This window comes from Oreochromis aureus, linkage group 13 (genome assembly GCF_013358895.1).
Source record: "Oreochromis aureus strain Israel breed Guangdong linkage group 13, ZZ_aureus, whole genome shotgun sequence".
In the NCBI taxonomy this organism is placed as follows: Eukaryota; Metazoa; Chordata; class Actinopteri; order Cichliformes; family Cichlidae; genus Oreochromis; species Oreochromis aureus.
Genome location: NC_052954.1, coordinates 34,231,943 through 34,258,520, shown reverse-complemented (window position 1 = coordinate 34,258,520; position 26,578 = coordinate 34,231,943). Strand labels below are relative to the sequence as shown.

The 26,578-nt window shown below is 43.6% G+C and overlaps 1 protein-coding gene across 3 annotated transcripts in view; it reads left to right on the top strand.

Moving 5' to 3' along the window:
• bmpr1aa (bone morphogenetic protein receptor, type IAa) overlaps positions 1-26,578 on the top strand; it is a 48,253-nt gene that overhangs the window by 2,374 nt on the left and 19,301 nt on the right. Inside the window, exons 2-3 of one of the 3 annotated variants that reach the window (XM_031753095.2) lie at positions 21,076-21,149; positions 21,340-21,429. The exons of 1 other annotated variant lie outside the window; for it this stretch is intronic. The gene's annotated coding sequence lies outside the window, so the exon portion shown is untranslated. The remainder of the gene's footprint in view (positions 1-21,075; positions 21,150-21,339; positions 21,430-26,578) is intronic. One more of the 3 variants, XM_031753094.2, reaches the window with a different exon arrangement.

Here is a 26,578-nt window from a genome sequence, read left to right as displayed (position 1 = left end):
TGATGCTTGCAGCTCTGCAGCAGCATCTGTAAATGTAAATCAGCGACTTTACAGCCAGTGATGAGGCGTTAACACTCGAGTTTAACTGTAACTAACTCGTCAGGCACGATTTTGTCACATTTCCTAACTGGGATCTTAAATGCTGGTCGAGCTCTTTGAAGAGCTGCTTTTTCACCGATGTAACCGCATCATCAGTGATTCTATCCAGCTAGCGACGCTCGATGGTCATTTGTCCAGATTTGGGTCACACATCACCGGCTGCTCGTGTCTTCTTTGTTGGAAGCGGGGTGTTATCGATGAAAGAGGGGTGCAGAGCAATGCAAATATCGATCATATCGATACCAATGCTGGTATAGGTACTGGATTGATCCAAGCACGACAGGATCCTTAATATATGCTTATATTAATTATAATTAACTTGCCTTTACAGATATGCGTACTGGTATCTGCAACACTGGCCCTGTGTTTACCTCTGATTTGCAGCATCATGCAGCACTGCTTGATGGTGTGTGCTTTTGGGAGGGTGTTGAAGTAGCTACTGCTTTAGGTACTAAATCATCATCACAGGCTGCTCTCGCTCTCAGACATGTCTGGGCTTGTCTTGCTGTTGCACACACCAGGGAACTTAAACATGACAACATGACACTTTAATATCACTCAAAGTTTTATACCAGTGTTGTGCCGACGATACGATTTAGAGGCACAGAGTCGGTAAAAATCGCCTGAAGAGTTTGTGGCATGAGAACTGCAGCGTGTTGGGATGGTTGCAGTAAAATCCTGCATGATGTTTCTGGACCGCATGTTTAAGAATCTAAGTGATCCTCGTACATGCTAAAGACCGTCTGTTTGTTTGATTATTGGACAACAACCTCGAGCAGCTAAGAGAACCAGAGAAGTGAGGTCCCAAACAGAGTAACAGATGCAGGCTCTTTCTTAATCCAAGTGACTTAAAAACAGGCTTAAACCTACAAAATACATGAGTTTTGGGGTGTTTAGTGCTGATTTCCTGGTTGTTTGCATGTTTGCTTACTGTATATGGATGCAGGGATGATAACAGATATTATTTTCACTGTAAGCCGACTGCTGATGCCTCGAATGGGCCTCTGATAAACATTTTTGACCCGCATCGCTTTAGGCGGCGTCTTTTAATGGCTGCTGAGAAGAGGAGGAAAACCTGTTTGGCTGCCCCTGTGAGACCTGGCTGCTGGCATTTATCTGCCTCCTGCATGTGGGTCATTAAAAGGTCTTCAGTGACAATCAGGAGGAAGAAGCTTCAGAAATGTTGCTGAAAGTAGATGCCAACCCTCTGGGTCTTCTTCTTTGTTTTGTCTTTTGCTGCGTCTTTAACTCTGTTAATGGTACAGAGTCTTTTAATATTGTTTAATGCCTGTTTGAGTATTTTTAAAAGGCTTTAGAATCTGTAAGGGTGTATGAAGCCTTGTAGGGGTTTTTAACATGTTTAGAAGCTTTAACAGTGTCTCAATTCTGTTTATTGCATCCAAAGTCTTTAAAGAGTGTTGTGTTTAAAGTCTAAGGGTGTCTAAGCTGGATGTCCGTCTGTCGTCTGTTTAGTAGTTAGCTTTGAGATGCTAACAAACAGAAATCAGACAGTCCGTGCATGCATCCAAACCTCCACAGCTAAACGGCTAAAACCACCAAATGACGTCTTCGGGTTCCTTTTTCCTGCCTGCAGCCTCACATACTCTGTTATAATAACTTAAATCATGCGTTATATTTTACTGTATTTTAAAAAGGTCTACAGAAAGCATTGACGTCGTTGTTGCTCTCACAGCCTCTACCTTTGCAGGCCGCCTCCTCTTCCTCCTCCCTGATAGGGAGCAGAGGCACACAGCAGGGCGGAGAGCGGGTGTTAGAAATTAAAATCTAGTATTATCCGTGTTTCAGGCAGCTGTACATTCCTCAGCCAAGCCCAGATCACTGTAACCGAAATAACACTGACAGCAGGCGAGTGAGCGAGGCCACAACAAGAGAAACGGGGGGGTTCTGAAAAAGATAAGACTGACAGTCATCTTCTCCTCCTCCTCCTCCTCTTTGTGTCATAAAACCACTGAATCTTTATTTTTTGAGTCATGTTTACAGTTTAAAACAAAAAGAAACATAAAAGACTGAAAAGTTTTTAAAGTTTCACGTGAAAGTTTTTTGTTTTGTTTTAAATTCTTTTTGTCTTCTTTAAACCTAAAGACATTCCGAGGGATCGGTGATTTCTCCTGTGTTCCAAAAGTAAATGATCTATACCTATAAAATGGCACCAGTCCAGACCAGACCAGTGTACAGGAAGACACCAGTTAATGCTAATGGAGTCTTGCAGGGCAGCTAAACCCTGTATCCCCGTGCAGCCACAGATTACATTTTCTTAGCTAAGTGTGCAAAGGTGTGTTTGTCATCTTCAAACAAACAGTCGTCCGTTTAATCGTGGACAGTCCTCACGCTCTTATTTTGAAAGTTTGACTTTTTATCTTAACCAAAGGGGAGGGGGCATTAGAGAGCTCTCTTGTGAACGGGGTCTAGGTCACACAACCTTCTCAACCTCAAAGTAGTCTCTGAGACGGCCACCCCTTCCTGAGCCTGAGGGAGTTCTTCCTTCCCACTGTTGCCAAGTGTTTGCTCACAGGAGGTCGCCTGATTGTTGGGCTGTCCTTACTTTACAGTATAAAGCACCTTAAATGTGACTGTTGCTTGTAAGTTTGTTCTATGTAAATAAAACTGAATTTAGCTGAACTTAAAACATCTGAATAATTTTTTTTTTTTTTTTTTTTTTTTTTTGCCTGTCCCGTTTGGTTCTTTTGCCATCAGAATTATTGTCTATAGGCAAAGACAGATGCCCAACGGATTTACTTTACCAAATGGACATCTGAATAATTCTGAAGTGCACACTCAGGCCTGTGAGACCTGTTCAGCCATGGCTCATCTCTGCCATTCAAACACACTTTGTATACTGAACTGTACATTTATTGTCTTTCAAGGAAGTCATTTTTATTCAGCGTTTTCATAAAAGCCTCATTTTTATGCATTTCCTGCTGCTATGGAGAACACACGTGAGTTTAAGGACCAGTTGGAAACTTTTATCCAGCTGCTGATGTTATCATCGCTTGACGTTTTCACTCATTTCTTCACTTTTCCCGACGAGCTTGCTCCGGTCTCTCTGTGTACCTGGCCTGTACCACCACACTTGAGCCCCTTTCCCATTCGTACCTGCTCGGATTGACTCCCCGCGGTTTTCAGGATTTTACATTAGGTTATAGTACCTGCTACCAGGAGCGAAAATAGTACCTGCTCGCCAGGAGTCCCAAAGCGATTCGAACAGATATTAGAATGTGACGTTGTCAGGCTGCATGCCATTGATATATATTATATATATTTTATATATATTTATACTATATATATATATATATATATATATATATATATATATATATATATATATATATATATATATATATATATATATATATATATATATATATATATAATGTTATTCCTCTACCCCCATGTTTTTGCACATGTCGAGGATCGTGTCAGGATACATTTCACCGTGTGTTATACTTGTATAACTATGCATGTGACAAATAAAGAACCTTGAACCTTGATTGGCTGGTCAGTGGCGTCACTCGATGAATCACGAGCGCGTCTCAATCACAAAAATCAAAACCGCCATTTTTGAAACTCCTCAACGAAGGAAACGGCTACTCGTGGTCCCCGAGCAGCAGGTATATCGTCGCCTCGCCTCACCTTTGTTGTCACGTTCGTGTTGCATACTAATTACGTCACAGGATACTCAGCTGCGTTGCTATAACAACAACCACACACATTAGGTAGTAATGAAAATGGAATGTCTTTGGAACTGTCACTACCCGATCCGTACCGGAAACCTAATCGGTACCCTGCATGCACGAAAGGTGTCTACTTCCGGCTGAGTATCTGTTAAGATGTTAAGAATAATAAGTGTCTCTTAAAATGTTTGCAATAATGAAACCTTTCAATATAATGTAGACAAAAACGAAAAATAAAAAGATAGTGACGGATCAGGACTCCCCGATCCTTACTGCGCATGTGCAAAGTCGGACCGTACAAATCAGGTCTACCCGATCCGTACTGCGCATGTGCAGGAGTTTTCTTCTTCTGTTCGTTTAATGGCAGTTTACTTCCCAGTGTAAGAGGATACCGCCACCTGCTGACCGAGCGAATGAACCCTATTGTAAACTGAATTAGCGTCATTACAGACGTGTGTTAAATTTGATTAAGTGATAGTCGAGTGTGTTTATGCTTGTCTGTGTGGAGAGGATTGATTGGAATAGTGATGATGATGTCTGCTATCACTGTCAATTGTCAGTAAACACTTCATCTGGCTGATGAATCTTCACGTGACATATTACAAAGTCTGTATTATTAACTCTGTAATTTGGCGCCATTCTTCTTATTTCATGGCGGTGTTGTTCAATCAGGGAACGCTCTCTGTTGAGGAGAAAAGCGTGAATTTGTTTGTATACGGATTATCCATTGTTTAAATGTCCCGGTAGTCGAAAAGGAGGCAGAGCTGTTGAGAAATGCTAGGAGCTAACTGGGCGCTAACCGTATCATTCAAGTATATTGAATGTCGCAATGTTGGCAAAGAGAGGAAGTGACGTAAGATTTGCGCACGCGGGGTACCGATCGGGTTTCTGGTACGGATCGGGTAGTGATGGGAACGTCTGCCACGCTTCCTTCTTTCACGTAATGGTATGATCCCAGTGTGTCTTGTGTGTGATTGGCTGCATGGTGTGCCCATCAAAATAAAGTCCCGCCCCTGTCTGCATGAATTCTCAGCAGGGCTGAAGAATGGGCCAAGTTATTAATGACGGCCCATTAATAACCGACATATGAAACGATCTCTGGGGTCGAGTTTGACGGTGTGTTTGACACCCCTCCTCTAAAGTGTGTGCTGGACCTCACAACAGTGTAATCTAATGTGAAAGTCCCAGACTGCTGGAGCCCATCCATGGGCTGAGGCTCAGCAGTGACGCGGCGGATTACATTTGTCTTTAAGTACTTTCAAAATAGAATATTATCAAACTTAAACAGAATAATGTAAAAATATATTTAAGAAAAGGGTGTGCATCTTTTTCCAGATGAATGTTTTTGAATGAGGTCTCGGTGGGTCTTTAATCATTGCATCTTCTTCATGATCAGTCGGTTAGTTGGTGCGATATTTGCAGACGCCGCTGTGAGCTTTTCTGTTATTTGGTACAGACAGCGGTTAATTGATAAATGGAGAGTATAATCAGGAGCTTAATGGATGACGGTGTTTAGCCACAGGCTTTCTGCAGGCGTCTCCAGATTATTTTTCCCACATTTGTGTCACGTTTCTGCACGCAGCCTCAGATGTACCGTGTAGTCGCTCGCCGCCACGTGACCGCAGCGTGAGTCACTGCGCCCTCAGTTGTGTCTTCTCAGCCGCTCAGAATGAAAACCAGAGGAGGTGAATCACCCTGGAGACGGGCTGTAGCTGTGATGGTGGCTGGAGACGTGTGCTGGTTGATGTGGTATGGCTAAAAATCCCAGTTTGAGTCTGTGACACAGGAAAATACCATCCCTGCACACACATCTTAGACTGTGTTTGTGGGAATTTTGGGTTCAAACTATTAAGAAAAGAAGATAATCCAGATAAAACTGACTTTTGAAGTTTGTTGTCCCACAGATTCAGGTGATTCTTAGAAGAATGCCTTACCTTGCTGTTTGTGTCTGTTATTAAATAGGATTAGATAATGGATGAATAACCACTGTCAGAATTTAAACACGAGTTATAGGGCAAAAAAACAAACAGCAAAAACTTTTCTTCATCTGAAACACATCTGTGAGGCTTTTTAGCATGTCGTAAACAGCTCTTCACAGTCTCATCATTTACACATGTTTGCCAGCTTCAATGTTCAGAAGTCAAACCATTATTTTTAGCATCGGTGTGCGGGCTAACAGGCAGCTCTGGCCTGTCTGATTGGTTGTTTTTGTGGCTAAAACTGGAATAACAGAAGATCCGGACTGACTGGTGTGAGCCACGAGGTGGTCAGAGTAAACACTGGCGACGTGTGTGTCACTGTTTCACGTCCTTGCAGTCGCCCGACTATGAAAACAGAAGAAAGTATAAACGAGAACACGTTATTATTAATATCGGGTGCAGACAAAAACTGTAGGCGATTTATTAATTATTCATTTTTTGTAGTTTTGGGACGTGACACGGCAGCTAGCCGCTGGTTTTACAACGTCAGGTGACGCGGTCTGTGGTGGGTGGGGCCTTAAAACACACGGTCCAGCTCGCTCTTGGAATCGGGTGTTCTGTTAAAGTTGACGTGCTGCTGTGCGACACGCTCGCAGCGCCTGATTTACAGTTTTCATGGTCAGTTTGTGTCGTTTTGATGCTGGGGATGTTCGTCTGGTGCTGGCGTATTTCTCTCAGGATAACCTTAAACACTGAGGCAGGCTGCCGGTGTTGAGCAGCGAGCACACAGGAGAGCTGAAGCAGTCTTCTGGTTGTGCAGGCTCCTTTTCTGGCCCAGCTCTGTTATTAAAAGCTGCTTTACAAACGCACTGATCTTTTTTTTTTTTTTTTTTTTTTTTTTTTCCCATCTGTTTCTGTTTCTCCTCACTCCTTCTCCTCCTTCCCGGCGCTCCGTCTCAGTTTTCCCTCTCCTGGGAGACTTTCCACCCTCGGAGGTTGAGCTCGGGGATCTCTCCCTTTTCCTCTGCTCTATTTCCACCTCTCCTTTTCCTCCTCCTTCCCTCCCTCCATCCTTTCTCGGAGTGGGTTTCCAGTCTGGCAGGCTGGGGATCAGATTACTCGGGGAGTCTCCGAGGCTCTCTGGCGAGGTGGCATAGCTGGAGGAGGAAGAGGAGGAGGAGGGATTAAGGTAGGAAGGAGGGAAGGAGATCGGGTTTCACATCTCCAGCGCTCCCTTCTGTCTGCCTTGCCTCCCTCCTCTTCTCCCCCCCGGCAGCCTGGAGACAGAGTGGCTGAGCCAGGGAGGAAAACATGCAATCCACCCTACTCCTCCTCCTCCCCTCCTCCCCCTCCATGCGGCCAGCCTCTGTGCAGATAAATAAAGGCAGTAAATGGGAGCTGAGCGCACAGAGGGACGATTCTTCACCTCCGTCCCTGCAGAGAGATTTCATGTCCTCCTCCTGAGTGTTTTTCCTTTGCCTGGATTTGTGGCAGAGGTGAAACTGCTTCAGGAGACTCGGGTGTAGATGAATCAGTTTGCATCCATGCATTCCTTTTTCTAACACGGTGACCCAAAGTTTGGGCCGAGGACCCCTGATAGGCCGCTTAGATACTGAGGAGGGCTCGGGCTGATTTATAATAAATACTGTTTAAGGAATATATATAATAAAAGTTTGGTTTAGTTACTCAGAGATTTTTCTAGGTGAAATCTTTGTGATTGGCTCAAATCAGATGATTTTTCTTCCACATGTATCTTCTTTAGTCTTTACGGACTTTCCCACTCAGGTTTTGTAATTCAGTTAAAAATTTCTTTGAAATATTTATATTTTAACACAAAGCTGAACTAATGAAACATTGTTTATACAATATTATACAAGTAGTGCTGGGCGATATGGAAAAAATATTTATCACGATATGAATTATTTTATATCATGATAACGATATAAAGTCAAGTCAAGTTGGCTTTATTGTCACTTCAGCCATATACAGTTTGTACACAGTGAGGCGAAACAGCGTTCCTCCAGGGCCAAGGTGCTACATGCAACATAAATTTACAACATAAATTAACAGAAAATCACTAAACTAGCTAACTAGAGACAGGACAGACTGACCTAACATAAATTACAACATAAATTAACAAAAACTAACTATTCTAACTAGGTAAGTAGTGCAAAGGAAACCGTAAACATACCTGGTATGTAGGTAGTGCAGGAACAGTAAACATAAAAATATTGTGCAAAAAGAGCATTTACAGGTTGATGTGTAAGTCCAGTTTCAGTGCTTTGAGGTAGTTGAGTTGAGCTGAGTGATTGTGTGTGTGTGTGTGTGTGTGTGTGTGTGTGTGTGTGTGTGTGTGTGTGTGTGTGTGTGTGTGTGTGTGTGTGTGTGTGTGTGTGTGTGTGTGTGTGTGTGTGTGTGTGTGTGTGTGTGTGTGTGTGTGTGTGTGTGTGTGTGTGTGTGTGTGTGTGTGTCCAGTCCCTTTTTGTTGAGGAGACGGATGGCTTGTGTATATCATGATATACCACAATGTTTCCAGTTATTCTGTGAAAAGTTTGACAAATTTCCTTCCTCACTTTTCTCCAACTTTATTTTGAAGAGACATTTAATGGAACTGTCACAATTGAGAAACATATATTTTAGTATAAATGTATCAAATGAAAACAGCTGTGGCCTTCACATTTTTTTTCCAAAACGTACATTTAAAATGAATTGTCAAAATAAACTTAAAGTGCACAACAGTTTCAAGTTTCTGAGAAGAAAACTCAGATTTGCACAAAAGTTCAGCTATAAAAAATAAACACAAATTATTTCTTAACTTTCTGAAATCTGTAACCTTGTACTGCAAAGTTTGCAAACCAATATAAAGTGACAAAAGTAAGCATCAGGGTTGAACAGAACTCTGTTTAAGGCATTAACCATAAATTAAAGTGCAAACAGAAAATGGCTACTTTGCAGAAGTAGATATGTTACAGTTGAATTTACAGGTTGAGTGCAAGGAAGACTAGTTGGTCAACTGTGTTTGGCTTAAGACATGACCTCTTACATGTGATGATGTTCCCACTCGCACTGAAAGCCCTTTCAGATGAAGAACTAGTAGCAGGAATGCACAAGTACTTTCTGGCCAGCCTGGCCACCAATGGAAAGTTTGTCTCATGCTGCTTCCACAGTGGGTCAGTCTCTGAGTCAGGCCCAGGTGTCTGAAGATACATGGAGAGCTCCAGTTCAATGGATGCTCTGCTGGGTTGGGAGTGGGTGGTGGATTGACCTACCTTTTTGAAGTAGCTACCTAAACTTTTCTTTTTCTTTGTGGGACGGGGAAGCTCTGGATCATCTTCAGCAGCTGGGGGTGAACTGGAGGCTGCTGCTGTTTGTGCACTTTCTGGTGCTGTCTCTCCCACCATGTCCACCAGCTCTCCTGCAGCTCTCATCTTTATGAACTCCACCCTCTTTTCCTTGATGTAGGCTGTCTTAAACCGTGGGTCAAGAAGTGTTGCCATGTCTAGGAGGTTGTTGGTGGCATGGTCATCATACTTTTCATTGGGGTACTTGAGGATACAGTCTTTGACTGCTTTTGTGAGCTCTGTCTCTCCATCCTTCTGACTGAGGATTTCGTTGTTGAAGAGGTGCAGAACTGGCTTCAGAAAAGATACGCTGACGTAGCCCTCCCCTGACAAAGCGTCAGTAAACTCGAACGGTGGACCCAGTGCCTTGTTCAAGGACTCTAGCAATGCCACGTGTTGCCAGCTTGGCACCAGATGTCTTGTCTAAGTCAAATAGCAAAAAAGAGAGGGTGGGGGGGAAAGGTTACTTTCATGAGGTGTTGAATCTAGGCTGCAAACATAATCAGAATCCAAAATGAAAAGAATCAATGTACAATGTCCAGTGGCTATGTCTCACCTTCTTGTCTGCAAGGAGAACCTGTGAATGAGCTTTCTCCTGCTCCAGGAACCTCTCTATCATCATGTGCTGTGAGCCCCATCTTGTAGGGCAGGGGTCGGCAACCCGCGGCTCTTTAGTCCTTATAGTGCGGCTCCGCGTGGTTTGGGAAAAATAAATTAGAAGTATTTAACTGAAGAGCATTTTATTTGTTTAGTTCTTTTTTAAAAAAAAAAAACTTGTAGTTCTATATTGGAAGACTGTTGTGATTTTGAAATATAAAAATAAAATAATATTTTATTATTTTTTTCATCGCTCAAAATAAGCGTCACGCTCGCGGAAGCCGGTGTACCCGCCGAAACACCGTGCATTTATCGAGACTTTCGACCCCAGGTAGGCCAATTATGGATCTTCGGATCCACATTATGTCAGCAGCTGTTCTCCACCGTGAACTATGTTAAAAACAAACACCGCTCCCGCCTCACAGATGACAGCTTACAGTCCTGCGTAAAAATGAAAGCCCCGATTTGCAGACACTGTGCGCAGAGGTTCGGGACCAGAAGTCTCATTGTAAACATATCACGGCAGACCCGACGATGTTTGCATGAACATGCTTTTCAGCATCTCTTTATTGACCACTTTTCACACGGGTTGCTGCACGCATACAGCCGGCTGTAGCGTCTCAGCTCACAGCCCGACAACACAACAGCAGAGAGAGCACAGACGTTAAGGTGGCGAGGCGCGATTGCGGGTGCCGCTCAGGTGCGTCCGACTCCCATGCAGCGGCACTGCAGACCACGCCCCGCCACACACATTAACAAGGTAAAATAGATATTTAGGCAGAATTTTGCAAATATCTATTTTTTTTAGCGGCATAGAGCTTTTTTTCCAATTACTTTTTAAAAGGGTGGCGGCTGACAACAGTGTTTGTTTGCTACATGGATCATTTTAGTTCAGCTGGGTGTCTTTGCTTTTGTTATATTTCTTTAAGAGTTCAAAATGTGTTAATTACATAAATAAAATGTAATTTTCTCTGTAGCACTTCATGGATTTCATAAGCATCACACCTTAGTTTCTCTGTGGATTCTTTTAAAAAGCAGTTAAAAACTTTTCTGTTCAAACAAGCCTTTTGTTGATCTACGTATTTTATATTCTTTACATTATTTACATTTGACCTTTTACATTGTGTATAATGTCTATTGATTGTATTGTTTATTTGAATCTTTGTGTACAGCGCTTTGTGACTGCCTGTCTGTGAAAAGCGCTTAATAAACAAACTTTACTTACTTACTTTAGTTGTTCACACAAAGCACAAAGGTAAAAAAACAATATATACAGTATTATCTTCATTTTAGATGTCAAAAAGTATTTGTGGCTCCCAGTGTTTTCTTTTGCGTGGAAACCGGGTCCAAGTGGCTCTTTGGGTGTTAAAGGTTGCAGACCCCTGTTGTAGGGCTTTCAGTGATGAGCTGATGAGGAGGCAAGCCCAGCACCGCTTGCGCCTTGGCCAATTCACGTTTTTTCTTCCATGACTTGGAGAAGGTACTCGCCACCTTTTTACACACTCCAACTGCTCGTTCCACAGCCTGTTTTGCAGATACTGGTGTGAGAGCTTTTAGAGCATTCTCTGTTGAAATAAAACAAAAAACTATGTTATAACATATTTTGACAGCAACTTTATTTTTTTTATCATAATGCATCACTTTAAATTACTTATGAATTGATTTAATAATTAGATACTGTGAGCATTATCACAATAGTATCACAATTCATTCTTTACTGTGACGGGCAAAAAAAATAAAATATAAATAAAACTTGTTCAATAATGTTTTGTACATGGACTGATCTAATTTAGATTTACTAATATTTTTGTTGCTACTATATTACTCTCAACACAATATTACACTAAGCCATTTTTAGATTGTTTTACACTAACCAATAGCTAGCTGTAGCCGTTCCCACTGGTTCAGTTCCATTGCAGAGATGTTGTTAGTGGCGTTAGGGTTAGGGTTAGGGTTATATATATGTGTGTGTATGTATATGTGTGTATATATATGTATGTATGCATGTCGCAAAACCACAAGACGGAGTTTCTTTGTGGATATTTCTTCGCCGAAAAATATCATTTTTTTATACTTCATTTTCTCTTGCATAAAGTTAGAGTATGAATAGTGACAAAACAACATTAATATATTTGCCCCCAGGCTATTTAATGATATTTTTTATGTATTAATTTTTAAAATTAGGTTAGAAACGATAGAAGACAAATAGCACGATAGACATTTTTCGATCGTCCACACGATATATATCGTCATATCGCCCAGCACTATATACAAGTAATGTTTAATGTTCGTCCTCTTCTGGGCTGTTTTTGATCCAGAACTTGTCTTGTATCTCATTAGTGGAAAAACCTTAATCTGGAAAATAACGATGTATGATGTAAATCACCAGAAGAGTGAAAACCTGAAGGAGACGCCTCAGCTTCAGCTTGTGTGATGCTGAGAGTTGTGTTAAAGGTTTGTGTTGTCAGAACATAGTTTAAACTGGCCTGCAGCAGTCTGACTGTGCGAACGATAACTGTCAGGGACCCGACCCACCCACCCGCTGCTTCTGTAAGGACGTGAATTCCCAAACTGATAAATGCAAATAACTTAATTTATTGACATCAGCTGAAGGTCGAAACCTCCTCCATGCTTCGACCTCGTCCTTCCTCCAGCGGCTCCAGCAGACCTTTAGTGGTATCGATCTCAGCTTTAAATACACACACCCCATCCCAGTAAATAATTCAGCAGCCCACCCCCCAGACAGATGGATACCCTCTCTGCTTCACGTCAAACCAGCTCTTTTAAATGTGATTATTCGTGCGGTCATGTGATGGCAACAAATGGGGCTGAATTCCTCGACTTCAGATATCTGAAGTCTCACCAAACCACAGCAGAGGAATCGGAGCTTTCTGTCCCCTCACAACAAAACAAGACTTAACAGTGTTTGAAGCAGAGTCAGTATCGCCAACTGGCTCCAGTCAAGTTTGTCCCACTCTGGTCTGCATGCACATTGTTGATATGAAGGATAAAAACTGTGGAGATTGCTTTGGATGGATGTTGGAAGTGCTTTGGATGCACAGATAGAAATCCCCAAAAGTTGATTCTGTTCACCTGGATGTCACTTGTCCAGGTGACTGCAGGTTTCCCCAACCTCATAAACACACCACGTCCAGATGATTGAGCATGCATCAAGACACAGATGGAAATGTGGTGGATACATGGGACAAAATAGGCCAGATAGATGGGATGAAGTCCATTGCACAGATTGAAATGCAAAGAGAATAACAAGTGGCTCAATAACATGAAACATCTTAATAGAAAGAGAAGGTTTCTAAATCTCTGGCTCGCTCCCACAGTGTGTCCTTGTCCTCTCTTCCTCCCCTCTCCAACTGGTCGGGGCAGATGGTGGCGGTTTCTTCCTGTTAAAAGGGAGTTTTTCCTTCCCACAGTCATCGAAGCGCTTGTTCATAGGGGCTCATCTGTTTTCTCCGTGTTATTGCGGGGTCTTTACTTTAAGTGATTTGGTGCTGTGTAAATAAAATAGTGAAATTTCAAGCATGAAGTAAAGATGATGTATTGGAGCATTTGCAGACCAAACACACGTTTCCTGACCTTTTTCTCTACTTTCTGGTCATTTATAGACAGAAATGATTTTTGAGTTCTGTTTGACCACAGCTTTCTACATAAATATGACTTCATTCTATCAGTCTGTTTTTGGGAGAAGTTAACCAGTTGAAGTTGGTCTCGTTTAGGAAATTTGTTGTTGTTTAAAGGAAGTCTGAGGTGGTCTGACTGATTCGTAGGAAGGACCGTCAGGCGTCTGTTTCAGTTCCTTCTTCATTCTTGAGGCAGATTTGTTTTTCCTTTTTCACTAATCCTCCTGGCTGGTGGTGCCATGGTGGTGGCCCCCGACCTCCATCCTGACCCCTGACCCCTCCCTCCTCCCCTCTGTGACCTCTGCGTCCAGCTCGTTAACGGAGCAGTCTCCTCCCCACCTCCATCGTGGACTCAGGGTTCAGGTGACGGCGATGATGGAGGTGGATCTCCGCCTCGGTCCTCCAACCTTCATGCTGTTTGCAGTAATCTGTTTTTGCATGAAGTTTAATGTCTGTACTGGGTTGTTCTCAGAAACTGCTGATTCTCATAGACCTGCACAGCTAATAAATGCCTGAGCAGTCCGGCTACCAACACCTGTAAAAGAAAGCCAGCAGGTAACCGTACAATCCATTTTTGTGTTTCGGGGGAAATAATTGTTACAGCATCACGAGCATCTAGCAATCACACGTTCATCTGAACTCAGATCTTGTTTCCTCATAAATTCAACTTTTTTTCATTTCTTTTTTTGTGAAGGTTTGTGTTTGAGTTAGGGCTCGAGTTTTTTGAGTTTCAGAAGACCCAAAGTGTCTACGGCACTTTTTCTCTCTATGTGAGAACAACAGTTTATCGTTCATCAGCTTCATTGAAATTGTAATCTGCTCTGGGTGCAGGTGGAGGCGTCTGCTGGACTGAGTTTAGACACAAGTATCAAACATATTTGTCATATGTATTAGTGAAGGTTGGATTTCTTTGTCGTCTTTTTAATCTCAAAGCAGAAAATCTTATGTGTGAGTGTCACATTGGCCCTCCCCCTCTTCATTTACCACCCTGTTCCCACTCTTTCTTTTGCCAGTTCTTAAGTGGTGAAAATAAGCAGAGTCTGGTTTTTAAGTGCTTTAGAAGTTTGAAAATAAATCTGAAGCTGAAATATGCAAACTGTTTGTGAGGACTGAGCCGTTACAGCCGAGTGTTTATGGTCCTTTTCTGTCTCAGTCGGTTTGTGCCCGAGGTCGCCCGGGGGTCTGTGAACACAGCGCCGCTCCCTCCTGGTTTCTGCTCTTTAATTTCAATTATCTCTGGCTGCCGTTTGCTTTGATGCATTGGCGTCTCATCCCCGCGCTCGTGTTCTTCTGTTGGTTTTGTGAAAGCTGGGATCTTTGATGAGACGCGCGACATCCGAACGCTTCGCTTCCTATTACTGGCAGCGCCGTCCAGCCCTGCGGCGCACGCTAAAGACTCCAACACTGTGGAAAATGTAGGTGAACAGCTGAGGTACACCTGTCATCGCTGCAGGTGAGACAGTTGAAGCAGTTTCCACATTTTAATTGTAATCTGCCCGAGCATCACTAAGAGCACCTGACAGGAAGACGAGTCACATCATCAAAGTGCAGAATAGAGATCAGGAGGGCTGGGTCAGGTTAAAACGTCATTGATGCTCTTAGCTCCTCCCCTTTTTAAGGCAGCTTTCTTCTGATTGACCGCCCCTCGTAAACACGCAGCGTTTGCATTGGTAGTATTCCACACGCACGGCTGACTGTCGAGCTGTAGCTCCTTGTTCAGAGTTGGTCCTCTGATGTTTGTGTCCGGGCGGTGGTGATGTAAAACGGCGAGTTTGGTGGCCGGCAGCGCTGGCGGTTTGTTTGGGAATCAGATAGACGCGGCGTGGCCTTAGGCAAAGCAGACGCACAGCGGTGCAGCGAGGCTTCGGCGGCGTTTAAATGCTGGACTTTGTTTTCTCTCCCCGCTGCAGACAGACCTCCTTCTAAGCTCGTCTCCCCTCTGGTCCTGCCATGTGTTTATGTGCCGGCACAGCTCGGGCACTTTGCCCGTCTGCTTTCACACAAGGACGACTGGTTTCACTGCTTTCCTGTCAGACTGTGGTTTCACACCTTCATCTCGCACGTCACTCAAACGCTGGAATTTGCGTGTAAACATCAGCTGCCTCGGACCACTCCAAGCCCAGTTTAAAGCAGAGCTGGCAGCGGGGGCTGATTATTAAAAATGAGTCTTCAGGTGGGCCATAAGGCAGGTTTTTAAACTGCTAGTACATCCACCCGTCAGGTGATCACAATACTGTGAACTGTCTCGTTCAGTTTGTTTTGGACAGGAGAAATGACTTCATAAGGGCCAAGCTGTGAGAGGTGTGTGCATAATGCAGTCATAAAATCCAGGTACACTATCAGAACTACAACTCCAGCTAAAGGCTTTTAGAAGGGCGTGGCCTCTTTGACTGACAGGTGGACTCGACGTCCAGATCTGTTTTTATTGTCCTTATCTGACCAATAGCGTGGCTGCTGTGATACTCACTGACAGGCTGTGTAAGCAGGTTCTTCTTTTTTTAGTAACTTACCTGTTTGAATTTAGTTAAATGTCCAAAATGACCTTTTCATGAATGAATTTCAGCTACCCATCTGAATCTATGTTTATATTCTAAGAATAATTCTGAGAGCTGTAAAAGAGTGTGTGTATGTGTATGTATGTGTGTGTGTGTGTGTGTGTGTGTGTGTGTGTGTGATGGAGCATTTATAGGCTCATTGATCAGCTGCTTTGATGAAGGATTACAGCATCCTCTGTGAGACCAGGTTGCGGTCTTGCTCAGTGTTGTCTCTGTGTGTGTGTGTGTGTGTGTGTGCGTGTGTGTGGTAATAACATGTATGTGAGCTGAGGGGAGTGTAAACATGTAGTGAGCATGAACTGAGCAGCTTCCTGTTTCTGCCTCTCTCTGGCTGTCGGGCTTCCTTTAAATAGCTGGTTGGTGTAAACAGCTCGCCGTGACGGTAAATCATCATGGGCATCATGAGCACTCACCCAGAGCTCACTGTCACTTGACTGGATGGATGGCGGGCTGCTTCTCATTCACTTTTTAAAGGAAACAGCCTCCACCTTATGACCATAAACAGGGCTTGCAAAATTTCAAAATCCCTGGTAGCCCTTCGGGCAGGCACTCTTCAGTTTTTGGTAGCCCAAAATAAATTTAAGTAGCCTGAATAAAAAAGGGAGCAATTTTTTTATGTTCTTGTTTCCGTTACAATATTAAATTTAATGTATAATATTGTAACGGAAACAAAACATTAATTATAAAATTGTTGAAACACAAATTACAACATTGTATAAAAATTACAATCATCAACTCAAGTACTTGGATCTAATTGAACAGAAATTTCTATGAACTTGTCAGAACTGTGTGAATCAGAAGTCACAGGTAAGAGGCAAGTGGAACCAAGATCGAGGCCATTTGCTTTTTGAAGTTTGCAAAGACTGCTACATTTTGCCAATGGTGGTTCACTCTTTGCAACACAGTACGCTGTTCTAAACAGATTTTTCAGGTTGATTTTTAGTATGTTATTTGCAGACTGAGCAATAATGCATTTCTTGCATTTCTCATGAGTTCTAATGGGGGCCTTTCTTAAAATTACTGGTCCCAGTAACAAAGGCGCTTTGTCGACTCAGAAATCGAGGGAAACCAACAACACACCCGCAGAACATTGTTATTTACACGGTGCACATAAGTGGTCCGCATAAAGTGCGCATTCGCTGTCAAAATAAAAGACGCGCACATTCTGCACCAAATCTCTGTGCGTTCATCATTTGTTTGAAGCCAGCTCACCTCCTACAACCACTTTTCCAAGAATACGCGCTTCTTTTGTGGTTCGGACTCCTTCTGACATTTCTTTGGAGGTGGAGGAACACCAAAGTAACTGCTTAAAGGAGCTTCTTCGACATCTTTAAGAGTTATAAACAAATGTCTGTCCTCCTCCAGAAAATCTTATGTACGCAAACACGCGTTGCAACTTCTTATCTTGTGCGTGTTAATTATTTTGACAGCGAATGCACACCTGCGGACCACTTATGTGCACCCTTGGTTATTTAGCTTGTCATATTGCAGCCACAGAAATTCTTTTGTCCATGAAACCATAAAGCTGAGCTTTCTTTTTGCCTTATAGTCTGATTTGTCATAACTTTTCTGTTTTGTGGTCGGCTTTTCTTTGGCTGTCACTTCTTCACCCTGGCCTGTCTTATTTGGCTCAGCAGAACTAAAATATATATCCTGCTGCTTTTACACACGCACTCACATAACGCTAGAGCTGGGCGATAGAACGATAACGATATGTATTGCGGAATAACTTTTTCTGGATAGAAAAATTAAACTATTGCGATAGGCCTCATCTCTCGTCCTCTTAAAAAAAAAGAAAAAGAAAGAAAAAAGAACAGCCAATCCAAATTAAGTAGCGCAGAGCCGAACCAATCACAGCCGCAGCGCCACGTCACGTGACTTGTTACGTACAGCACAAGCGCCAAGGCGCACATGTGTATTTGTTTTGCAGCCGCGCAGCCCGGTAATGAAGGAAATGAGTTTGCCGACTAGAGAAAAAATCAACCGAGAGCGTGAGCGAAGGTTACCAAGAAAAACAGATGATGGTTCCAATGCCGGAGAGCTTGTCGAACGGAAGGGCCACAGAAGTTCCGTGAGTGTGAAGGTATTTCGCTATTTCAAGTCTGACAAAAAAACAGAGTAGCGCAGACTGTAAATTGTGCCGAAAGCAAGTCTGAAATACAATAAAGCGGTGCATGCTCAATCTCTGACTGAAAGCGCTAATTCGTCATTCGGCTTTTGTCAGACTAAAGTAACTGTTAAAACTGTTTGAAAAGCTAAGCTATACAACAAGGAGAGATTGAGAATTTCCTTTTAGTTCTCAGTTTATTTGATTTTGACAAAAGTTAGTCAATTTTGTCTGTTCTTCTGTAAAACAAACTAAGATTTATTTTTAGAATTAAAATTTTGTTTCTAAGTGGAATTGACAATTTAGTCTGTTTGTTTGTTCTGTTTTGAAACTTAAACGCTTTAGCGGCTGCCTTTTGTGTAGTTTGCAATATTTGCCTTTATTTATCTGAAACTGAAGTCTCATGTTCCTTAAGTACATCTGCCCTGTTGAACTTATTATGGGAAATAAATATTTAAATCGAAACAAGCTGCTGATTATTTCACATTTTACTTGTGAGCAACGGCACATTTAAATCTTACAAATATAGTTATTTGGCTTATATCGTGATATATATCGTTATCGCCTGAAATGAAAAAAACATATCGTGATATGAAAAAATCTTATATCGCCCAGCTCTACATAACGCTGAGTGATTCTCTGCGCGATCAACCTCTCACATGTTGCTGTGGGAGAGTTCACTTGTCATGTTCGCATAGTAAGCTAACGATTGATAAGACGATGTCAGAGGAACTGGTGCGCAAATTATCGTCACTCACCAATCACTACTGTCGCTCTCTATACACAGTTCACGCGATTGCAAAGTGAAAAACAAGCGCAAATTCAAACGCGATTTCAATATGTCACATAGTGACAGTGGCTCACCGATGCCAATGACATAATTACCCAGCTACATGTCCGAAAGAATGCAAAAGCATTGACTTATATTTGTCCTTCCTATGATAGCCCGACGGGCAGGGCAGAGAGAGATTTTGGTAGCCCGACTGGAAAAATCGCTAGCCCCGGGACGTCGGGCTAGCGATTTTGCGAGCCCTGATAAACATCCACGCTGTTGCCTCTCCACAGACCTGTAAACACTGCCACATTTGTCTTACTGCCTTAGGATCTCTGTTTGTTTTTAAATAAAGTTTGGAGTTGTATTTTGAAAGGCTGAGCAGAAATGCAGCTGAGGAATGCTTTGACATGTGACTGATGTCCACGCCAGGATCAAACTGGCTGTGTGAGGCGTTTATTTAACCGCCCTTCTGACTGAAGAGGATCAGAACAGATGATCTCACTTAACACAAACATCACCATGAGGACATTCTGGCTCGGAGTCGTTGAGACCTTCAGCTCAGCTCAGCTGGTCGAAATGATTGATTTCAGCTCGAGTCCGGTTATCAGAGGAGTGGAAGCGGTTTGTAAGTTTCACGCAGTCATGATAAACCGTTCCAGCAAGCGTGTCGTTTCCCTCACGGCTTTTCCGATGTCACGGGCTCCACTGTGTGCACTTTTAATGCTAATCAGTGAATAAAACAGAATTAGATTTTAGATTGATTCTCTCTGAGGACCTTTTGTTCCGTGTGACTGTGGATGCTAACCCTGCTGATCTAAGCAAAAATCATCATCCCTATTATTTGAATGTTACGCTGTTTTTCAACTCAGACATTTATGGATGTTAAACAGGTCTGTGTCAACAGGAAGTGAACTCGTATGGGATATGACAGTTTTGTTTTGAGGGGAGCTGGTTAGGGGTGTTTGTGACTGCGCTCTGGGCCCAAAGCAGAGACTCCACAAGTTCGCCCTCAGAAACTTTTACTCACCTCTCCCTCGTCTCCATCGAGCTTGTTGACTGAAGGTGCAAAAATAAAACTTTTTACATTTGTTCTTGTCTCTATCAGCCCTGCAGCGCTCTCCAAAAATGAGATCACGATGGAAAGCGCCCAATTTAAAGCTCAGTATATTCCTGAACAGTTAATAAAAGTCTGTTCTTGGAATCGGGCACGTTCTCTTATCATTCAAGTATTCAAGCAGGGTGAACGTGATTCGATATGCTGCACGTCCTGCCTTCTTGCTTTGTCTGTTACTGAAGCTCAACCTCGGCCCGTGCAGCCGCTCGTGTTGTCTTACCTGCTGTCAGCTGTTAGCTTCCCTTCACTTTTCCCTTGTAACCCCGTGTGTGTGTGTGTGTGTGTGTGTGTGTGTGTGTGTGTGTGTGTGTGTGTGTGTTTTCTCCTGTCAGGCGAGCTCGTGACTGCTCTCGTCCTCGGACATCTATTTTCTCCTCTTCTGTTCTATAATAACTCACCCAATGAAACTCACCGCTGACGGGGTTTTCTGCCTCACACACACACACACACACACACACACACACACACACACACACACACACACACACACACACACACACACACACACACACACACAGCTGCCATCTTGAGGACTTTTTCTAGCCGAGTGTTGGTTTTGGCAGCTGCACGTAGGTGTAGTGTGAGGAGGAGGGGCTGCTCACTTAGGGTCCTGACCTTTGATCTTTACAGCAGTTTGATCAGATTTTTGTGTGATTGGTAATTTGCTTTCACAGTTTAAATGTGATAATTTTTATTTTTTTTAATTTGTAATTTTTTTTACATATATTTTATATGTACGTGTGTGTGTGTGTGTGTGTGTGTGTGTGTGTGTGTGTGTGTGAGATTTTACTGGATTTTAAGCTCCATTAAAGCTCAGACTCACTCGCTGTTTAACTCAACTCGAGCCGAGGAAAAAAGGCAAGAAGTTGTTGTTGTTGTTGTTACTTCTACAACACTTGTTATTTCTGGTTTCTGGACTTGGACCTGACTCTTATTTTGTCAGACTGGCTGTGGTGTGAGCAGCTTCCTGTCGGTCCTCAGTGTTGGACTCTCCTCCTCTCGGCTCTCTGGGTGTGAATATTAACTTGCTCTGAGGACATGGCCCTCCTCGGCTGCATAAAGCCTCCTTTGAGGAGGCCTCTGCACTCAGATAAAAAGGCTTCTGTGCCCGAGGAGGAGGCTCCCCGTCTGTCAGCCACGCTGTTCCACTTATCTGACATCAACACTGAGCTAATGATGAGCCGCGTTCATGCTCGGAGAGCTTAAGGAGGATTTTTTTTTTTTTTTTTTTTTTTAAGGTGATCCTTCAGAGGGCGCACAGTCTTGGAAGGTGCCGTTTGGTCCTCGAGGGCTCCTGACAAAACTTTCATCAGTCAGTGAGGACGATGATCCGGACAGATTTTAACCCCTGCTTTCCTGACCTCTGCTTGGGTTTTCAGCCAGGCAGAAAACGCTGCCGCCCTAATGATGATTGATGATGTTAATCAGGTACACGTGCTGCAGGTATGATCATCACTGAGTTATAACCACGTCGTTGTTTTCCTCTCTCTCTGCTGCCGCAGTGATGTTGGTTTGATCTGACTTCTACACTACGCTTCCCATGGAGCCGTGTACCGAGGGGCACATTATTCCACCATGGATTCAACAGTCAGGTACACACACACACACACACACACACACACACACACACACACACACACACACACACACACACACACACACACACACACACACACACACTGCACTGATGTGTCACATCTGCAGAAAATATAAACAAACTTTATATTTTGTGGACGGCTGCGGTGATTACTCTGATTGCCTGGTCCTGTCTTGTGCTTCGAGGAGATTAACCTTTGACCCTAGGGTTGTTTAAGGAAACACTGGCCAATCAGGAGGCTTCCTGGCTTTTAATTGCAGGCTCTGATTGGGTCATTGGAGCTGTCATGTGGTTTGATTAACAACAGCAGAGCAGGAAGAGCACTGATTACAGCAAGCCGATGGCTGCATCTCCATCAGAGAGTGAGAGGGTGGGTGTGTGTGTGTGGGTGTGGGGGGGGGGGGTTTAAGGGAAGAGTTCTTCTTTGCGTCTCCGGTTTGATCGTCTCTCTGTGCTGTTGAGCTTTTAAAGGTCAAAAACGTTGACAGTCAGGTTGGAAAGGAGGATCCTGTCAGCTCGGTGCTTCTGTCACGATATTTTTGGGCTGAATCGTGACGCACACCTTTGTACAGCCTAATCAGAGTGGACGGGGATGCATGCATGCTCGCACCGCTTTGCTGGCGTTACGTCCGGCTGGTCTCGGTCAGTTCGTGCTGGTGTCACTGGGTGTTTGAATGGATTAGACGAACACGTTAAAATGGAAAAAACTGTTTTCTGTGATGGTACGTGTGGGGGCGGGGCTACAGGAGTTGGAGAGAGGCGTTATGTAATGTCACACCAAATTAGGGCTCTAACTAATATCAAAGTACTTCTCAGGTCTCAGCAGGGGACTGAGTTACTGTGAAGATGATGATGAAGGTGGCCTCGCTGCTCTTTGGGCTCTTTAATCATAATCGGGTTGACAGTAATGCAGGTAACGTGCTGTGAGGACTGCCGGTCGGTGTTCACCATGAAGATGTTTTCATTTCTTTTCCTCTTTTGTTAAAAGTGAAAAAACTTGAAGCTCCTGTTTGATTTGTAATCTCTGTGTTTCGCTCGTGTTGCCTTCAGGGTAGAGCTGGGCGATAGAACGATAACGATATGTATTGCGGAATAACTTTTTCTGGATAGAAAAATTAAACTATTGCGATAGGCCTCATCTCTCGTCCTCTTAAAAAAAAGAAAAAGAAAGAAAAAAGAACAGCCAATCCAAATTAAGTAGCGCAGAGCCGAACCAATCACAGCCGCAGCGTCCACGTCCACGTGACTTGTTACGTACAGCACAAGCGCCAAGGCGCATATGTGTATTTGTTTTTGCAGCCGTGCAGCCCGGTAATGAAGGAAATGAGTTTGCCGACTAGAGAAAAATCAACCGAGAGCGTGAGCGAAGGTTACCAAGAAAAACAGATGATGGTTCCAATGCTGGAGAGATTGTCAAACGGAAGGGCCACAGAAGTTCCGTAGTGTGAAGGTATTTCGCTATTTCAAGTCTGACAAAAACAGAGTAGCGCACTGTAAATTGTGCCGAAAGCAAGTCTGGATATACAATAAAGCGGTGCATGCTCAATCTCTGACTGAAAGCGCTGATTCGTCATTCGGCTTTTGTCAGACTAAAGTCACTGTTAAAACTGTTTGAAAAGCTAAGCTATACAACAAGGAGAGATTAAGAATTTCCTTTTAGTTCTCAGTTTATTTGATTTTGACAAAAGTTAGTCAATTTTGTCTGTTCTTCTGTAAAACAAACTAAGATTTATTTTTAGAATTAATATTTTGTTTCTAAGTGGAATTGACAATTTAGTCTGTTTGTTTGTTCTGTTTTGAAACTTAAACGCTTTAGCGGCTGCCTTTTGTGTAGTTTGCAATATTTGCCTTTATTTATCTGAAACTGAAGTCTCATGTTCCTTAAGTACATCGACCCTGTTGAACTTATTATGGGAAATAAATATTTTAATTAAAACAAGCTGCTGATTATTTCACATTTTACTTGTGAGTAACGGCACATTTAAATCTTACAAATATAGTTATTTGGCTTATATTGTGATATATATCGTTATCGCCTGAGATGAAAAAAAAACATATCGTGATATGAAAAAATCTTATATCGCCCAGCTCTACTTCAGGGTTAACTTTCATGCGACACAGTGTAAGAGCTGCAGACAGTCTGATTCTTTGGTTATTCATTGATGTTTCTGAAAAACAACAAAGCCAGCTCGTTGTTAGTGTTTCATTATCAGTGTACTTATCTCTGACATGACGGCCATTAGCAGTCAGCCTGAGAGAACACTTTATCAGACGCTCACGTAATCGGCTCCGTCTAACATTCGTTTGCTATTTTTGGAGATTGTTGACATGTTCTTTGTCACTCGGCTAAAGCTGGAATCCTGACTGCAGTTGAACCCTGTCAGGTTTGCCCTGCGAGCCGCGGCGTGTGAATGAAGCTTGGAGGAGGGTGGGGGGCAGAGCTCCTCGGGGACATATGGGAGCGATTTGGTGCTGCAGACTGGCCGGCTCTGTTTGAAGGTCTGTCAGCGAGCTCAAACTCAGACGCCTGAGTCACCGCGCGCTGAAACAAAGGCAGCAGTCGGCCTCATTTCAGCACGCGGTCACGTACTTCGAGGAAAATCACAAGTGGCGACGACTGCTCGGGAAAAACTGACTTCATCACAGCTCGTGGACGGATCTGAGATAAACACGAGGAAACGCAGAGAGATGAAAGCAGCAGCAGTAACGAAACACAACAGATTAAAAAAATGTGTATATTTCACCTGTTTGAAATCATTTAAGGCCTCACATCGTTCCTGCTCTCATGAGTCGACAGAACAAAGCCTTGAACTTGTTAATTAAACTAATGATTGATGTCATTACTGTACAGCCACCTCAGTGGACCTGCTGACGATGAGCACTGACCTGGTAGGCTGATTAACCATCATTAACTCCAGTGAAGCCATGAGGGAGATGTCCCAGCTGTTAAATTTTAATGTCCAGGCGTCCATGGAAAGAAGATTTATGAGCTTCAGCTGAAACTCCACGATCAGTGATTTCTAAACTACATCTCAGTGACGTTTTGTACCTCAGGCCTAATCGCTCGATCGTGATTGGATCCTGACCAGTAAATACACCCTGCTATATGATGATGGACCAGTGTGCTTGAACCAGGCCAGTGCTGGTTAGTGTGAACACTGATCTGTCATTGAGTCGTACACTGATGAGTGCAGGGCATCATTAACAGTGTCACATGGCTCTTTACAAACACTCTAAAAAAAAAAACACACACTTGTTTTGGATCTTTATTTTTATATCCATATTTGCAGTTTCCACACACGGACACACACGGACACGGACACACACACACGGACACACACGGACACGGACACACACAGGACCACCTGTATCGTGTCGTTTGTGGCCTGGCTGCATTTTCAGCGTGACACGGTGAATGAAACCATCCAGCCTCTCTGCACAGTCCAGTCTGACCAGACCACCCACACACACAGACACACCCACATACACACACACCCACATACACAGACACACACACAATGTTACCGTCATATTTTAGTTGTAATGTGTGTGGGGAAAGTTGTTGGCGCTCCGGTCTCTGTAGTTTCCCCTCCTTCATACTGGGATGAGACCAGTTTTAGCTCCATCAGAAACAAGCTGCACATCTCTCAGTGCACTTTGGTGCAGAGCTGTGCAGCCGGTCTGAACTGATGTTAATCCCACCGAACAGAAACAGACGGTCGTCAGTGAACAGAGCCCGCCTGCTTCTGTCTAACATGGTGAACATCTCCAGAAGCTCCATAGAGCCTCGTTCTCTCTGGATGAGCTTGAGCGTGACCCCACTGGAACAGGAAGTCCAGAGAGTGGGAGTGTTTGTGTTTGTAACATGGCTTCACTATAGCAGCTCCAGCAGCAGGTCCAGAGGAGTGTAGAGAAGAGCCCAGGGTGGATGGACGGGCCAAAGATCTGTGATAACTGTGGCAGGACGTGATGAACGTTCTGTTTAAAGAAGGAAAGTGTGGAAGCTGAGGTTGTATAATTCAGCAGTCACATTTAACCCTGTTTACATTCAGCGATGACAGAAGTGTTTAAATACGAGCTGAACTGGTTAAAAACATGACGTCCTCATGTTTGTCGTGTTCTCCTTTGTGATTCTTTATATTTTTCACAGGTTTTTCTGTGTGTTTCAAATATGTGCTAAAATTCTGGACCTCTCCTCTGCTGCGTGGTGAAATGCCGGCAGGACGCTGGTTTCCTGGCCTGGAGAGCTGCAGGGTGGGGGTTGGGGGTGGGTTTTTTTTTTTTTCCATTACCTGCTCCCCACATTCCAGCAACATTTGGAGGAGGAATGGGGGAGGGGGGAGTGAAAAGCGAGTCTGAGGGGGAGGTGAAGGAGGAGGCTGTTAATCGAAATGCAGCAGAGATCAGCTGACTGTGGCTACAAACAGAAATCCTTCTCTTGATCAGAAACAGATTATTTTCATTTGCTGGCTATAAAAGCGATAAAGCGAGGGGGTTTATGGGCGGGGCTTTTGTGGACAGATGGGGGCGGGGCTCAGAAAGTTGGACATTACTGAGAAGGAGAGCTGCAGATACTAATGCAGTTTACTTTGATGGGCTTTATTTACCTTCAGACTGAAATATTAAATATATGATTTCATCATACATCTGATTTTAAATCTGAAATCTTTCAGTAGGGTGTGTGTGTCTATGTCCGTCCGTCCGTCTGTGTGAGTGTGTGTCCGTGCGCGTGTGTGTCCGTATGTCCCCGTGTGTGTGTGTGTGTGTGTGTGTGTGTGCGCGAGTGTGCGTGTGTGTCCGTCCCTGTGCGTGTGCGTGTCCGTGTGTCCGTGCGCGTGTGTCCGTATGTCCCCGTGTGTGTGTGTGTGTGTGTGTGTGTCCGTCCCTGTGTGTGTGCGTGTCCGTGTCCCCGTGCGCGTGTGCGCGAGTGTGCGTGTGTGTCCGTCCGTCTGTGTGAGTGTGTGTCCGTATGTCCCCGTGCGCGAGTGTGCGTGTGTGTCCGTCCCTGTGTGTGTGTGTGTGTGTGTGTGTGTGATGAGCTGTTGTCTCGGAGAGGTTTTATTTTTAGTGCTGCTGTGCGTTTGTCTGCTGTGCCTCTGATTGGATTTGTGACCTCGGGGGAGGATGGGGGGGTGAATTTGGAT